Genomic DNA, 17500 nt, shown 5'->3' on the forward strand with positions numbered 1-17500 from the left:
ACCACAGTGACTGGTAAGAGTCTTTCAGTTTGTTTCTCATGGGTGTTTGTGATAGTAAATGTGAACTGCAGAGACTCCTAGAAGTATTTCAGTTAGATCATAAGAGAATGAATAGTTACTACTTTGCGGTAGGGGAGTAAGAATACTACCACTGTAGGTCTTGCATGTCGTAAAAGGCGACTAAAAGGACAGCTGCTGCCTTGCAGTTTTACTTTTTAGTAAAGGACTAGGCCCACCGTCAATAACTGTGGAAACTGCTGCCTTGCAGTCTTACTTTTGGGTAAAAGGCTAGGCCCACTGTCAATAACTGTGGAAACTGCTGCCTTGCAGTCTTACTGTTTTAGTAAAAAGCTAGGCCCACTGCCAATAAGTGTGGAAGCTGGTGCCTTTCAGGTTGAACATTTTGGTCAAAGGCGAGGCCCACTGCCAATTACTTTGGATGATGACAGCAAGGGCATGTGGTGGTAAAAACCCATTTGCCAAACATGAACCATGCCTGATGTTGTGAGAATGAATGTGAATAAAACAAAGGTTTTGGTGAGCAGTAGAGAAGATAGAGACTGGATAGTAATACAAGGAAGAAGAGGCTCGATTATGAAACAGACTGAAAATTTTAAATACTTAGGATCTACTGTAAGTCAAGAGGGAGGATTTGCGGCTGATGTTGACAGTAATGGCAGTCAAGCTTAAAGTCAAGATCTATAGCACATTGATAAGACCAGTGTTAATGTATGGAGCGGAAACATGGGCTCTAGGAAGAAAAGAGGAAGTAAAGCTTGAGAGAACAGAGAATAGAATGCTGAGGTGGATTATGGGATTATCGCTGCTTGAGAGATTGGAAAATGATGGAATAGGAAGATGGGCAGGCTTAGTAAAGATTACAGAGGTGATAAGAGAGCCACGATTGAGATGCTATGAGCATGTGTTGAGGATGGATGATGAGGAGGGAGTGACGAGGGCTTGGGAGGAACCTCTTAGAGGAAGAAGATCAAGAGGGAGGCAGAGAATGGGATGGCGAGATAAAGCGAAGGAAGATATGGAGAGAAGAGGTTTGGTGGAGGATGATGCCTTTGATAGAAGGTAGTGGAGAAGGAGCATCAGGCAACCGACCCCTTAATGTAGGGATAACGGTGGGAAAGAAGAAGGAGAAGAGAATTAATAATTGTGTGGCAGAAGTCATTGTATTAAGAATCTTTCTCTTGATATTGTTTAGTATATACTTTGCTCTCGACCAGGAATTATCTAAAGGTATCTGTTCATAAATGTGTCCTCTATTGAGGTAAAGAGTATATGCTTATATATCTGTTGATCAGGTTTTATTAGTAGTTTTCGAAATCTAAGTCTGGCTGCCATTCGATTAATTAAAGTCAGTCCTCTCAAACTCTTAGTCTTGGAAAAAGACTTTTAGATAGCTTGAAGCCTCGGATAAAATTCCACCTGTAACAAACTATCACGTGAAATATATTAATTTCTATCGGTTTCCTAAAATACTATTAAAATATATATTTTTTTCCAACCCTCAAGTATTTTTTGAAGTCTCTTCCTGACATTTATCCGTCCTGCTCCTAACCTTTTCTTCATCCTCTTCTTCCCCTTAGAAGAATTCTGAAGAGAAGTTCTGTTGTCTGAATGGGAAGAAAACAGAGAAGGAGTTATTTGATTCCTTTTCCAGTTTCGTTTATCCGGATTTTTATTTATCCTTTCGTATCCTTTGTTTTCGCTGTCCAGATTTCAGGGTTTTCTTGCAGTATCTTTCTTTCAGCTACTCTAACTTTAACTCTTTCATTTTTTTACTTTTGCCGGATCAAAAAATAGCGTTCTTTATTTATTTTGCTTACTGTCTTAATCATTGAAATGAATAAGAATATCTGATAATTTGTTTACACTGTCTATATTTACTGTACAGTAGAGTATATATTCCTGTATTTCTTTTATTTATTTGGTATTTTATTTTTTAGTTCTAACATTAAATTTTTAATTGGAATACTTTCATCTCCCGTCATGATTCAGCTTCTTCAAAAGATGTGACCTTCTGATGCCAAATGTTAACCGGGATGATTATGATGATGCTGATAATGATTAAGTATAATGAAGGTTATAAAGTGGGGGGACAAATTTATTACGACAAATTTAGTGACGACGTTTCATTAAGTATAGATTATTCTAAAAGACCACTTCTACTTGTATAAAATAACAGCAAATTATTTCATTTTCTTCACCTTTTCTAATATTTTGTAAGTTAGGATTAAATGGTAAGGTTAGAAACTTTTTTTATTCTTTTTTGTATTCATATTAACCTTACCATTTAATCAGAACTTACGAAATATTAGAAAATCTGTTAATGAAAAATGTGAAGAAAAGGTCAACCTGGTCTTCAATTATAAGAATACACTCAAAGGCTGTCTCGTGCAAAATAATAACTCCAACCAAAGCTTCAACAAAGAAATTGTTGTATATGAAATACCTTGTCTGGATTGCGATAAGAAATATTACGAAGAAAGTGGGAGGGGACTACCAGTCAGAATCAATGAACACAAAGGAGCCTATAATTTGCTTGCTGGGAATAATGCACTAGTCTCACATAGTTTAAATGACGATCACCGCATAAATTGGAACGAGTCAAAAGTAATTTTCAATAGTAAAGATACAGGTATTAGAAGGTTGGTGGAAGGAGCAATTCATAACAGGGGTCTCTCTATGGAAGGCAATAAAGCCTTTACGCAAGAAGATTTTATTTTAAATGAAATAATTTGCTGTCATTTTATAAGAGATTATAACAGAGAAAGCTTGGATAGTAATAACACCAATAATCTAGCCACCTCTGATACTGCCGCTGCCTCATCTTCTTTCGTTCAGGTAACAGGGACACATCCCGTGTCCCTTGTTGCAGGCGCCCAAGCTGCTATGGACAACAGATCAAATGATACAAGAGACGAACCGCCACTTCTAAGACCTAGGCGATTAGCTGGTTTGCCGTTGGAGAATGAGGGGATTACATGAAGAGCCAACTACCCATCTTCAAAGAAGTTATTTGTAAACTTGTCAAAAAACAAAGTTTTTGTATGGTCACTGTTAGTAATTATATTCAGATTGACAAGGAGGACCGTGCAGGTCAGCGAAAGCTTTCTGCTTTGTATTTTAAATAACAAGATCAAACAGACATATTATTGTCGATTTACTTTTCCATTTTATTTTATTAACTCATGTGATTTTGAGTTTACTTTGAATTATTATTATTATTATTATTATTATTATTATTATTATTATTATTATTATTATTATTATTATTATGATTATTATTATTACTTGACGAAATGATATAATCGCTGCATAATCTGTATAGAATTCAGTTATCCATAAGTAATCTCTCCTCTCTCTCTCTCTCTCTCTCTCTCTCTCTCTCTCTCTCACACGCAAAATGCCACTGGAACACACCTTGAACTTTTGCATTTTACTTCACGTTTTCTTTGTCGTATTATATGGGCTTAAGACCGTCCAATTATCACACACAGACGCACTCACACATATGCATATATAAATATATTCTTAAAATCTTGATGAAACCATAGTGAATAAAACTATATTATAAGTATGAATACTGAACACATCCTGCTGGAACATATTTTCTCAGTTTTTTTTTTTAACCATAAAGAGCAAGAACGACAATAACCTAGAAATGTTCCTTGATTGCAATTATGAAGGCCAATTCGCTCTAACCAATTATGACAACTCAAATGAAATATATCTCTGAGAAATATATTTTTACGGTCCTTATTTAATGATCTCTTGACATACTTGGGTTCTCCAATAATACTTTAAGAAAACTCTATTTACAGAGGGATCAAACGGAATGGCAGAAGATAAAATTGCAATTTGTGCATCATTAGGGTAATAAAGCCTTTGGTCATTCAGATCTTATATTGTACGACTTAGAGTTTGTGAATCATCAATAAGGTCGTTATTTAGTAATAGTTACAGGTTAATTAACTTTGAATTCCACGTCTTTATTCAAAACGTTTTTCTATGGAGTTATAGTCATCCATGATTCATGGTTGAATTTTGTTCAGGACTAATATTGATACAAGGCCTTGAAAAATTTATGGGTTGGTTCTGTATATTTATTTTCCTTAAAAAAACAAAAAACTCTCTCTCTCTCTCTCTCTACATAATCATTAGGTATAACACTTATTCTCTTTTTACATTCTACATTTTCAAGGATTTAATACCGTGTATAAGATTTTACTAGTTTCATGGGTTAGACCCTTCATCTTTGCAAAAGTTAGTGAAGTAAATATAACAAAAAACAATACCATTATATTCCATATATTGTTTGCGGGAATCAATTAATACTCAATTACTCAATACTTAATTCTTCATGTAATACAGTTACCCCTAAAACCTAAGCTAAATGAATATCTCGAAGTTTAACCTTCCACAACATTTCAGTCTACCTTTGCTGGAGCTGGTGAAATGGAAATTCCGGAACGCTAGATTTCACTTCTGATTCATTCACAGTTTCTAAGGTCAGAGGACAAAACATCTGCCTCACAAATTTCAACTGTCCCTCCGATTCTTGCTCTGGTAAGTCATTGCATGATGGCGATGCTTTTACCCTAATTTCATTTAAACAAGATTGCGTGATTATTGGTAGTTATTTTATATATATATATATATATATATATATATATATATATATATATATATATATCTATATATATATATATATATATAATATATATATATATATATATAAGTCATATCACTTTTCCGTGATTCATATACGTATATCGAGCTACAATGTCCTTTATATCTAATCGCTCTACCTCGGAATTAATAGATTTTTCATATATGCTTGACCGAGGGGGAATTTTTTCTCGATAATTAGACTTTGCTGGATCGGGCGCGATCCCAGGATCCTTTCAAAATCCAGGAACGTCAGTGAAGCTTTTACCTACTACACTACCGCGAGAGGTTAAAAGTTGGATGTTCGCCTCTCACCCTGAAATACCTTTCGCGCGCAGTAATTCGTAGGTTTGGAGACAGCATCAACCCACCTCGACTCCGGTAGTGTTTGTAGTGCTTTTGACAGCACGTAGCCATCTATAAGTCATATCACTTTTCCGTGATTCATACATATATCGAGCTACAATGTCCTTTAATATCTAATTCGCTCTACCTCGGAATTAATATATTTTCATATATGCTTGACCGAGGGGGAATTTTTTTCTCTGATAATAGGACGTTGCCTGGATCGGGCGCGATCCCAGGATCCTTTCAAATCCAGGAACGTCAGTGAAGCTTTTACCTACTACACTACCGCGAGAGGATAAAAGTTGATGTCGCCTCTCACCCTGAAATACCTTTCGCGCGCAGGTAATTCGTAGGTTTGGATCCTGGGATCGCGCCCCGATCCAGCAAGTCTAATTATCGAGAAAAAATTCCCCCTCGGTCAAGCATATATGAAATATATTAATTCCGAGGTAGAGCGAATTAGATATTAAAGGACATTGTAGCTCGAGTATGTATATTGAATCACGGAAAAGTGATTATACTTATAGATTGGCTACGTGCTGTCAAAAGCACTACAAACACTACCGGAGTCGATGTGGTTTGATGCTGTCTCCAAACCTACGAATTACCTGCGCGCGAAAGGTATTTCAGGGTGAGAGGCGACATCAACTTTTAACCTCTCGCGGTAGTGTAGTAGGTAAAAGCTTCACGACGTTCTTGATTTGAAGGATCCTGGGATCGCGCCCCGATCCAGGCAAGTCTATTATCGAGAAAAAATTCCCCCTCGTCAAGCATATATGAAAATATATTAATTCCGAGGTAGAGCGAATTAGATATTAAAGGACATTGTAGCTCTATATATATATATAGATATATATAATATATATATATATATATATATTTATATAATATAGATATATGTATATATATATATATATATATATATATATATATATATATATATATAATATATATATATATATATATATAGATATATATATATATATATATATATATATAATATATATATATGTATATATATATGTATATATATATATATATATATATATATATATATATAGATATATAAATATATATATAGATATATATATATATATATATATATATATATATATATAGATATATATAGATATATTATATAATATATATATATATATATATATATATATATATAGAATTTATACATACTCTTATATAAGTGGTGTAATTTTGTACTATTATATATATATATATAATATGATTATGTATTTATACATACTCTTATATAAGTGTAATTTTGTACTCATATTTATATATATATATATATATATAATATATATAGATATATATATATATATATATATATATATATATATATAATGTGTGTGTGTGTTTGTATGTGTGTGTCATGTATGTCCACAGCCTGAAACAGCATATGACTTCTAGAACAGAAAGGACAAAGAGCCATAACAGTATACATAATATAAATATGGAATACTTTTAAACACGTTCAGAGACTATTTCCAAGAAATGTGGAATGTGGCGTTGCATTATTCATATCCATTGCACATGAGATAAATAGAAGGCGCGTTTAAATGCAGATGAGAGAGACGTATGCTAATTCATCCGATCCTTGATAAACTCCATCGACTAAAACTATTCAGGATTCAGGTTGTCTCCCTGGAGGATGCCTGGACAGGAATCCCTCCAATGGGGCTCATTTCGACTGGACTGATCCTCTCTTTACTCTGACCTCATGACTTAATGCAGACTATAATTTATTTCTCTCTCTCTCTCTCTCTCTCTCTCTCTCTCTCTCTCTCTCTCTCTCATGATCAGTAGTCAGGTGAAATTACCTCTAATTATTCCCGGAAGGTATATTTTGTAAAAAGTAAGTGAATTGTAGAGCTTTTGTTTATCATTTATATTCCAGTTATGCAATTAACCGTTTTAATTTCGGACTTAGATCATAATTATTAACATACATCCAAATTTAATAATCTACTTAATATATTGCTTTGTGTTGTCATGCCAATGAGCTTATTCGTTGCTGTAATCATTCGAAAAAGTATTTTTTTATTACTCGCGCAAAGGGCAGCATCACATTATGACATACAACTCAGGCCTCTTACCTTTACTTATAGCTAATATCATCTTCATTGCTTGCCTCGCTGTCTATCTAGCTATCTATCAATAGGACGCTGGAATAAACGCCTACCAGCTGAAGCTAGCAGCAGTTACCTATGTAAATATGCACTATAGCTTTGTTATTCTAATGTGATGTTTTCTTATATTCATAAGATCCAGATTATTTTTGAAAAAGTTTAATCGGTTGACCTCTACGCTGTTTTTTTTTTTTGCTCTATTTCTGTATTTTTCATCTTATCCCTTAATGGTAAGTTATATATTATGAGCTCAGAAATCGTTGATAAAACCAACATAGAAGCAAAATAATCGAAGATTATACAATAAAGTCATATAAGGAATGGCAAAGATAACCAGCAAAACACTCGTAGATGATATTAACAGCAAGTTCTGTACAATAAGATAAAGGAAGGTAACTATATATAAACCCACAGCTCCTACTCCCACATCCCACATCCTCACTCGGACCACTAAATACGTACAAGTTAATTACATAAAAAATGCATTTCTTTTCAGCCAAAGGACATATTTGTTTCTCGAGTTTGTGTCATGAATACGCGTCGTGTATATACAAGGACTTTAACAGTGGAGCAATATCGTCTTTAATATTATTGCTCTCGCCTAAGTGGCAACACTCTCAAGGTAGTGTCAACAGACTTTGATCTCGATTCAAACATGATCCTAATCGTTGATTAACGAGAGATTATAGACGCCGGAAAATTGGAATTCTATGCACGTAGGTCTCTGTATTTTCTCACTCTCTCTCTCTCACATTTGCTTCCATGTGCCCACCATAATTAGGCGGGAACCACCCTTTGCTATCCAGTTCCGATACATCCTTCTTCCGGGTACAAAGGCACATCAGGGAAACAGACTCAGTGATCATCCGGGTTCATCCAGCAACTTGGGTTCATCTGTTGGGTTTATTGGGTCTCTAGTTCGACCATTCATTTTCTACGACTTAATTCAAGTTAATTGAGTCCATTTAATAAGTACATTAACTTGAATTCCCTTAAGACTAGATTACCATTCATGAAAATTCAAGAGGGTGTTTTGCATTATCGAATTATAATAAGATCTGGACATTAGGTAAATGTATGATCATTTTGCCCCTTTTATTTTATACATATTGAATTTCTGAAATATCAGGAACTATGAAGATATCCTACTGACTGTCATACTAATTTAGGTCCTGGGGATTTTACACCGCACTTAATTCACGCACGAAATCGAACTGATTCATTACATTTTTTTTATCTTGGCAAATGAAACATTAATCCTATCCAGTTAGTCTCGTGGTTACGAATGGAACTTTACAAGTTTTGAAATACGTTTTGTAGAGAAAGTAGTAGTATTCTGTAAATATTTGCATCTTCAGAAATTCCATACGTCTGTATATATATATATATATATATATATATATATATATATATATATATATATATATATATATATATATATGTGTGTGTGTGTGTATATATATATATATATATATATATATATATATATATATATATATATATACACAAAGGACAAAATACACTTTAAAGTTAACATAAAACAATAAACAGAATTTCCTGTTGTAAGGAAAGTTTATGCTCGACGCTGCAGTGGTGGTAATATGTAGATTATCAAAGATACTTCATTTCAATTTAAAAGGAATTACTGTTCAGTTTTTAACTGTGCTGATTGGATGAGGAATTATCATATTGCTCTAATTAAGTACACTATAGCCTTTTCAGCACCTCGATGGCCGCGAGTTCGATTCCCGGGCATTCCACTGAGGGGTTAGAGATGTGTATTTTTGGTGATAGAAGTTCACTCTTGACGTGGTCCGGAAGACACGTAAAGCCGTTGGTCCCGTTGCTGAATAACCACTGGTTCCATGCAACGTAAAAACACCATACAAACTATAGCCTTTTCATTGACTGAGAATGTTTCACATTTATAATGCGGATATCTAAGATATTCCAAATTTCTTTTAATATAAGACTTCCTCCCATATTTATTTTTTTATTGTACGAAAGAAAGTATAGATAACAAAATACAATTATGATAAACCAGAATATTTTTCGTACTTCATTCAATGAAGGCTGTGAAAACCAAAAAAAAAAAAAATGAAAAAAAAAATTCCGTTTTAATATTCAGTGAAAAGAAAAAAATCTCAAAAACAGTATCCTTACGTTTTATCTTCGGCTTTCATTCTATTTTTACACCGGCTTAACTTGGAGATGCGATTCAACTCAAGAATACCCGAAAGTCTATTTTCCTGAAACTGTGATACATATCCGGTAAGTAAATGTTTATGCATGTTTCCTTACAGCTGCTACGGCCGTTTGGTTTCTTTTTCAATGGGATGCAGATTCAATGAAGAACTCGTTTTTTAAATAAAGACTTAACATATTTCGAAGGTGATATCCCTAATAGGACCACCAGATATAGCGAGGATATGGCTGGAGTAATATTAATACAGGAGGCTTTAGGCCTGGTAGCAGACACCTTGGAGAGAGAGAGAGAGAGAGAGAGAATTTTTAGGCTAACAGACATCCATTATTAGAGAGGGGAGAGAGAGAGGGTTACAGAACCAACAGCAAACACCCTGGTAAGAGAGAGAGAGAGAGAGAGAGAGAGAGAGAGAGAGAGAGAGAGAGAGAGTGATAGCCGTCCGTGAACCCTCATTTCTTTCGGGATGTCCAAAAACTCTCCTAGACAGGATAATCGGTTCCTCTTCATTTCTGGCGTTTCCTGGAACCAAGTCCCGATTTGGGCATCTAGTGTTCCGGCTGTGTGGAGGTTCCGTTGTCTGGAATGTTTCACGGAAGACTGGATTCGGAAGTCGACTTTCCAGAGGTATGAACTTGGCGAGTTTCTTAAGATTCCTCTGACCCTTCCACCTGTGTTGAGGAAAATGAAATAGAAAGCTCCAAGACTATTCCTATGAAGGAGAAATGTTTAAAAATATTGATAAAAGCCTCTGACCACGTGAGAGCTTAAAATACAACAAAAGATTACCCGTATACAGAAAGCATGTTAAGAGGAATGATTATGAAAACAGTTTAAACAATATATGAAGTAAGACTGAATAGCACCATATATTGTGTATTCGCTAACAACGTCAAAAGTCACACATTCCACTCAAGTGGTCGACTGTTTGGATGTGTAGAGTCCATCACTTTGTCCTTCTATGGACCTTGAATGTTTCTCTGTTCGTCTGTCTGATTTGTTTGGACAACATGTCATTGGATTTAAAATAGATCAAGGGGAAGGCTTTGGCAAATAAGGGGAGAGGGCGGTGGTCGGTTGGAAGTCTGTCTTGCTGCTGTACCGTGACTTTGAGAATTTACAGCGATGAATCATATGTTTAAATAAATCAATTTCGGTTGCGAAATTCTCGGATTCCCAGGCAAAACTGCAATTTTCGTCCTTTTAGTCATGATTTAAAATTATTCTTGATAGTGTGTGTGTGTATGTGTGTACGTACGTTAACACTTGAGCAATTAGTCATGTATGTCAGGCTCAGTATCAGTTGAGTATTTTATCATCAAAATCTTCTTTGATCTTAGATCATAGTTGTTGCACTTATGCCCCATTATGCCTAAAAGTTAAGTGAAAACTTCAGTAATTGATATAATTATATGCGAGGCAGTAATCAACTTGTTTATGAGCACTTTTCCTCAGATAACTTTCTTAAAATGGGTCAATTATTTTTATTATGAACCATTTTTTGAATAATGATTTAAGAGTTCCTTGTTTAGGTTTATGGTTTTAATGCGAGGGTAAATTGTTTTCTAGAAAACCTTTGACAAATTATTCTTCAGGTGGCTTAAATACGTTTTTAAGTGACGTATACTCCTTCATTTTGAATTACTTATTCTGGATGCATTGAATGTTTGTTTGAAATTACATATTCCTAACATGTTGAAGTTTTTTTTTTTTTCTTAAAAATCATCATGGCCATGTTTCATTCGTGTGTAGAACTCAGTATGATATTTCATTATGATCAGTTACTTCCCGCTGCTCGTTTCGTTTCATGTGTAGCTTTTACAAATGTATTGAGACTGAATAAGGATGAACGTTTTGTACCCGTGTTTCCCAAACAGAAAGGAATGGTTATGTTTCAATAAAAAGCAAAGTAGAATTCATGTAGACAACTGGTCATCGTCATTGTTAAAAAAGGAAGCCAGGTACCATTATTATATTCCATATATTGAAGACTACGATTTCTGCAATGACTGACAGAACGTGTAATATCCATCTGCACTAAATGAAATCCAAGTCTGATTCCTGCAACCAAGGGAAATATTAGGAAAATGGGTTAACTGAATTAGTTATCAAGTGCGTCAAATTTCTTAGCGTTAACCAGCCTGATAGTTGTTTCCTACCACTGACTTCGTGGCTGTGGAATTCTAAAGATGCTCGAAGGCTCCTGTTAGGAATATAAGAATGCTCGGAAAATGCACGAAAAAATAATGTGTCAATGTAATGCATCGTTGTTTCCATATGAATCAGGTCATTCCCTCAAAATGCAATAATTATGGGATATTTGAACAAGACAACTTTCATCCGGTAAACGATGCTTTGGATAAACTCTCCATCTTTAAAAACTCATTTACTTATGTCCGGTTTTCCTTCAAAGGAAAATCTAAATATTATTATAGACTGATGAATGAACATAATATGTATACATACATATAAAAACATATATTATTATTAAGCCACAATTATTTAATTATGAAATCACTTATAATTTTGGAGTAACCTGTACCTCAGCAGATTCACAACCGATAACCGCATTTGCCCCGCCAGGATTCGAACACTGGCCTTAGAGTAAAATATGACCACCTTGAGAGTAAAACGTCTAATATTCGATAACAAACAATATTTGTATCATCTTATTTGTGAATATCAAAAGTCACATATGAGTAACGTCTCCAGAAGGCGCAGGCGGCGACGGTCGGGTGCTCTCCCTTTCATCCTAGTGTTGCTGACAATGCAGTGGCGGGAGATTGTGTCTCGGTGGGCGGTGAGGGCGTGATTCTTCATAGCCCCTTCTTGGGCGTGACAGGAGATTCTCTTCGCAAGACGCATAGTAGTCATTCCAATGCACTTCCCAGGACATCCTCGGGCGGGGCATATGTATTGGTATACTACGTTCGTCGGCTTGAAAGGGTCTCATGAGGCCGGTGAGGGGCTATTCTTCATGATTCTATCTCTTTTGCTCCTGTTTTTGTAATATATTTATAAGGTCCACCGTCTTGACTTTTTCAGAGGGTAGGACATTCTCCTTGATGATCTTCCTCATGGAGTTCTCCTCACGGTACTGAGAGTGCATGAAGGCCTTATCATATATCTTGATGTTCACGGTGGGGTAGGCTCGTGGCTTTTCTTCATCATTCCACTACCATCTTTCGAGGGCGGTGCGCATTTCTCCGTTGATGAGCTTATTAGAATATCCGTTGTTAACGAACGTCTACGAATCTCTATCAACTCGAGGCGTGTGTCTTGCCGGGTAGAACAATGGGAGAGGGCCCTTTTCACAAAGCCCCTAACGGTGGTGCTCTTAAACCTGTCAGGGCACTCGCTATCCCCGTTGAGGCACATTCCTAAGTTGGTCTTCTTCGTGTAGACAGAAGTGCGGAGGTCGTCTTCTGTCTTCGTTACAAGGACGTCGAGGAAGGGGAGCCGATCGTTGGTGCTACTCACATGTCTCGGCTCAACAGCATAAGCAGCTGCTAGTAAATCTGCTGTTTTAAGAGCAACTTTTCAATTAGCATAAAAGCTCTTGATCATGTACAGGTATCATAAGCCATTAGGTTAATGGCCGTTCTACTCGTTAATTGAAGTTCCCCTGACAGATACAAATGAGTCCAGGTACTTGTTGTTATCTGCTGGGAAGATTAATGAGTTCGATGCGGATATTGGAAAAGGAGACTGTAGGTCCTCTCCCTGTGCTTTTGGGTGGCTGAGAGAACGGATTATCTTTAACATGTGTAACTTTAACATTGTTTCTGTTTTGTTGAGAATTAATATTATTGATCTTTATTTGTTATTTTTCATTCATAGAGTATTCATTTACTTTTAATTTTTGTTCTTTGTGATAAGCGAGTTATATTATTGGGTTTGTGGCCTTGTGGCATTGCTTTTCCTGAATATAATGATAATAATAGTCGAGGTTACACTTCCCATTTGTTCAGTAAAATATTCCCCGAATAAACTGTAGATTCTGGCGCTTCTCTCCCCCCCTCCCCCCCACACACACACTTCCTTCTGTTCACATTATCTCTCTCTCCCCCCCCCCCCCTCTCTCTCTCTCTCTCTCTCTCTCTCTCTCTCTCTCTCTCTCTCTTCTCTCTCTGTGTTATTACCCTAATTCCCAAGTTCACTAAGACTTCGGGAGATTAAGAGAAACACTCCGGGACCCTACCGATTACTTGCCGAAATTTGTATAGAGAGAGAGAGAGAGAGAGAGAGAGAGAGAGAGAGATCTAACAGACCATTCGAGACGCCTTTTCTATTCCTCAGTACAACAAAAGAAGTGGAGTCTTGCGTGGGAGAGAGAGAGAGAGAGAGAGAGAGACGCTGTGAAGGAGAAAGACAGAAGTCGACGTCGTCTCCTCCTGCAGGACTTGAGAAGAAGGAGGTGGAATCCATTTCTTTTTCCTTCTGCGTCTTCAGGGACTTTGTCCTGTGGGTGTTTCAGTCAGGCACCTTCGTCAGTTACTTGGGATTCTGGGCAGCTGGGACTTACTCCTTCATGTTTATTCTAAATTGAATTCATCAAAGTAAAAAGGTAGTTTTTAATGTTTAATTTTACAAAGATTTAATGGATATTGGTCGCCAATACATACCTAGAAATATGCATGTAGATATAGATATATATATATATATATATATATATATATATATATATATATATATATATATATATATATATATGTATGTAGATATATATATGTATGAGTATATATATATATTATTTATATATATACAGAGAGAGAGAGAGAGAGACTAATATATATATATATATATATATATATATATATATATATATAAGTGTATATTTATATATGTGTATATATACTTTCTATCTAAGAAGATCATTTGTCTTCCTCTTCACCCACTACGTAAAGTCGATGGCCACGGATTGACAAATGACCCCATTATCTGGATAGGCCTAAAATACAAGGAAAAGGTGAGATGATATAACTTCGTGTCGACTTATTTTCAAAAAGAAAAAATAAGTCAAGGGAACAAAAACAGGTAAAGAATGTCTTAGGTATCATTATTCAGCTCATTGTTATCAAGGACGTGATAACTCAGTGGTACCGCCGATGTCTTTGCTTTGTGGTGATCCCGAGTTAAGATATTATTTGAATGATTTTCGCTCCCACCCGATGATCTATCTGTCCCTATAGGCTGAGAAGGAGCGTACTGAGGTCTCACTTGAGTTGGGCATAATATGTCCTCAGTTGCACTGGGCGCATGGACAATGACCTGTCCCTCGCCTTATCTCCTCATTAGCTACCACTTCTTTTGCATAGATTCCCGAAGGTGTTTACTTTTGAGAAGGACTTTATACCTGACGTGGAATCCGAATTAGGTCCATTAAAGAAACGCTCTCTGAATATTCGACGAGTAGTTGTTATTTCAACATGGTAGTTGACGCTTCAATGGATGGAAATACGTTGATATTATGACGATCTGAGGCTACAAAAACCGACTCTGTTCTTCCGTCGAGATTAATGTTTCAGGCTGAATCGGTTATTGCAGAGTTTAATCAGTCGCTCTGAATAATCGTATCTCTCTGAGATGAATGTAATCTTCGACGCTTCTAACTAATGATCTAAAAACTTGTGTTGATAATTGTTCATTTCTCTGCTTTATATAATATTCTCTAGTTTTTTAAGGTCATATTGTTGCATCTGAGACTGCATTAATAATGCCAGTTCTACATTTTCTGGAGAAAAAAAAAAAAATCCCAGAGTTTAAATCATTCTCTAAGTATTATTGCATTTTGAACTTTCATTTCAGCCGACTATAAATGTCATGAATCTCAGTTAAAATTATACTGCTGCTTTGGAGACAGCTTTCTGTTTTCTAGATAATTTCTGAAAACAGCTGCAGGTAGGGTAAATGTATTTCGCAACTGTGACAATTATATGCCTCAAAACCAAAGGCGCTCGCTTTGAGAAGATAGTGATTTGATCATTTCAGAATAACACACTGGAACAAATTGTGATCTTAAAATACATTTTGATATCTGCAAATATATTTCCCACCACCGCCACCTCTCCCCACTTACTTCCTTACGAAATTTTAATTCCCAGTTGTTCACTGATATACTTAGTTTACATGACCTATTTCTTTTAATCATCTGTTTTATTATATGTGTTGTTTGGAGTCTATAAACTCTATTTTTTGTGTCCATAGAAACATAATAATGATTATGATAACAATGAACTTAATTCTTATTTTTCCTGTCTAAATAATAATAATAATAATAATAATATAATAATAATAATAATATAATAATAATAAATTAGTGTTGCATCAGGAGTGCTGATTTATGTAAGATCTCATCATTTTGGGGTAAAATACACCTCTCTCCTAAAGAGAATCGTTTCATATTCATAATAAAAAATGGATCCAAGATTCATAATATAGAATCATTGGCCGAAGGCTGCACTGATAAATAATGAGAATTTCCCAAATAACAATATAAACAATAAAGCAAATTGACCTTTGTAAAATGAGCGATTACGACAGCGAAATCAAACTGACCACGAAAATGTAGCACAATAAAAGAAAATAGTGTTACTGACTCCCCTAGAGATCAAATTATAGATTAATCCGGCTTTGTCCCCGACTGTTCTCTTGCCACTGGGCAACGACTGAGTAGGACAAGTAGGCTCTTATGACCGGATTAATGAAAGAACCCGAATGAATGATACCAGATAAACCTGAGCTGGATTCAAAGTCCAGCAGAAGTCTGGCAACATAGCTAATGCCAGGCCTGTTACAGCCCCAAGGTCTGGGTTCGATTCCCCGCTCTGCCAATGCGGAATCAGAGGAATTTATTTCTGATGATAGAAATTCATTTCTCGATGTGGTTCGAATCCCACATAAGCTGTAGGTCCCGTTGCCAAGTAACCAACTGGTTCCTAGGCACGTAAAAATATCCAATCCTTCAGGCCAGCCCTAGGAGAGCTGTTAATCAGTTCAGTGGTCTGGTTAACTAAGATACTCTATCCCCAAGTACCGGAACCTTCTATATCGTTAGGACCAACCAACTTCAAATAAGCACATTATTTCAGTGGTGTAAGGATTGCAGCGTTCATGTTTCATGTATATCTAGGCTAGTTCGTTTATTAATGAAGGATTTTATGGAAAAACAATTGTTTTGTAAGACCAAAGATAAAACTGATCCTATGATGCTGGAATATAATTTTTAAAATCTGAGCTACAATGACAGAAATTATATCAATATTAAAAACAGATTTGATAAGGAATGGAAATTCTCAATAAAAAAGGTCAAGTACATGAAGACCAGTACAATCACTCCCTACTGATAACCACAAATAGTTAAAAAAGGTCGAGAATTAGTTTCCCTATCCGTATTTATGGAGAAAGTTCCTCTCATCCAGCGAATGTTTTTGGATGGTTAGGCTCCGTTGTTTCGCTGGTTTTAGAGCTGAACAGACACAAAGGTTGTTTCGAATTTCCGGCTGTCGTTTTTAGAAATGATAAAAGAGGAAAGTTGTGTTTTCCTCCCAGTAGGGTTCATTGTTATCGTAACTCTGACAACTTCCTCTTGCATTTCATCCGTATCACTTTAAACTCTCGTTTGTGTTGTCCACTAATTCCTTTGGACAGGATTTCACGTGTTTTTCACGCTGAGACATGAGGAAGTGAGATTAATTTACTTTCTAAATTTTTTTCTAATATATCAAGACCTGTCTTTGACTTTGTTGATGTTATTTTATTTTATATATTTATTTATTTATTTTTGCAATGTCGATGCCTATTGCCAAACAGACCCTAATATCGGACAGAGAACTGAAGATCCATTCTGTGCTTACAGAGTATTCTTAGACTGTTCAAAGAATACATACATGCTAGCATTTGAAAAAGTTGTGGAAGCAGAATTATGAGAATATGGATGGATACAAAAGATTATGAGAATGATTTAGACAGGTTGGGAAGCCATGGCTAAAACTTGCATTATTGTAGCAATAGAAACTTTTTTTTTTTTAATTTGGCAAATTCGTCGAAAAAAGCTTTCTGCATTACAGCAATGGATACGATATGAGGGTTCACATCCTTAACTGGAAAGTGATGCAATAGA

This window comes from Macrobrachium nipponense, chromosome 27, assembly GCF_015104395.2.
Source record: "Macrobrachium nipponense isolate FS-2020 chromosome 27, ASM1510439v2, whole genome shotgun sequence".
Taxonomy (NCBI): Eukaryota; Metazoa; Arthropoda; class Malacostraca; order Decapoda; family Palaemonidae; genus Macrobrachium; species Macrobrachium nipponense.